The sequence below is a fragment of the Mastomys coucha genome, unplaced genomic scaffold (assembly GCF_008632895.1).
Source record: "Mastomys coucha isolate ucsf_1 unplaced genomic scaffold, UCSF_Mcou_1 pScaffold14, whole genome shotgun sequence".
Classification (NCBI taxonomy): Eukaryota; Metazoa; Chordata; class Mammalia; order Rodentia; family Muridae; genus Mastomys; species Mastomys coucha.
In genome coordinates, this window is record NW_022196896.1 from 99016782 (window position 1) to 99018055 (window position 1274).

Here is a 1274-nt window from a genome sequence, read left to right on the forward strand (position 1 = left end):
TTTTGCTTTTTTTCTAAGACAGGGTCTCTCTGTGTAGCTCTACCTGTCCCGAAACTCACTCTGTAGTCCCAGGCTGGCCTTGAACTCAGAGATCTGCCTGCCTCTGCTAGGATTAAAGGTGTGCATCTCTACCACCCAGCTATAATGTCTGGCTGTGGGTCTCTTCTGAGGCAGGGTCTCTCATCGAACTTGGAGCTGACTCCTGCCTCTGTCTCCACAGGATTAAGACTGCAGGTGCACACTACCACATCCAGCGCCTATAAATACCTGGGGAAACAAAATAAGTTCCCAGGAAGAGTAAAATTGCATGTTCCGGCTAAAGAGGGATTGGGACACCTGAAGAGATTGGAGAAATCCCTCAGGAAAGAGTTCCATAATGATGGCACTCTGCTCGTCTTAGCAGCAGGTAAAAATAGACAAGAAACTGGCCAGGTGGAGGTGGCGCACGCCTTTAATCCTAGTACTTGGGAGATAGACAGACAGATTTCTGAGTTATACAAATGACATGAGAGTTATACAAAAAACACATCCAGCTGTTCCCATGGGTTAAAAGGATTTGAACTCAGATCCTTGTGCTTATGGGACAAGCACTTTCCCTGTTGAGCCTTCTCCCTCGTCCACATCCTGCTTAGTTTTTATTGTTAGCTCCATGCAACCAAATATCACCTGGAAGAGGAGCCTCAGTCGAATTACCCACATCAGATTGGCCTGTGGGCATTCTCGATTGCTAGTTACATAGGAGGACCCAGCCTACTATGGGCAGCAAAACCCTAGGCAGGTGAGCCTATGCTGTATAAAAAAGCTATGTGAGGAAATCAATAAGCAACCTTTCTCCATGGTTTCTGTCTCTGGTCCTGTTTGAGCTCCTGTCCTGGGGCTTTCCTCAATGATGGAGTGTGACCTGGAGTTTTAAACGATTTCCCAGGCTCTTCTCAACTGTAAACGGTTGGTTTGGAACGTGTGGTCCCAGTGGTCCTGCTTCACCCTATCCAGAAGCAGTTGCCCTGCTTTGAGGAGCCTGGTAAGTGCAGCGTCTAGAGCTGTCCTGTCTTGTGTGACTTGGTGTTTTCAAAGTCAATGTGTGCAGCTACCATTGAGGTCTAGACAAAGTGGTCCTCACCTTCCCGGCATGTGAATGAAAGAATTGATGGAAACAGGTAACATAAGATGTGTGGGGGTGGCAGCATCACTTGAAAAACCTGGACTGTTGGGCTCTGTCTGGGAGTGGATGGGGCCACTTCGGGGAAGAATGGGCAAGCTCCTCTGCTGCCTGT

General features: G+C 48.3%; 1 long non-coding RNA gene across 1 annotated transcript in view; it reads left to right on the forward strand.

Moving 5' to 3' along the window:
• The window catches only part of LOC116088557, a 19690-nt gene extending 18669 nt beyond the window's left edge, over window positions 1–1021 (forward strand). Inside the window, exons 3-4 of the long non-coding RNA XR_004117922.1 lie at window positions 221–406; window positions 926–1021. This is a non-coding gene — a long non-coding RNA (uncharacterized LOC116088557). The remainder of the gene's footprint in view (window positions 1–220; window positions 407–925) is intronic.
• Window positions 1022–1274: the final 253 nt, after the last annotated feature.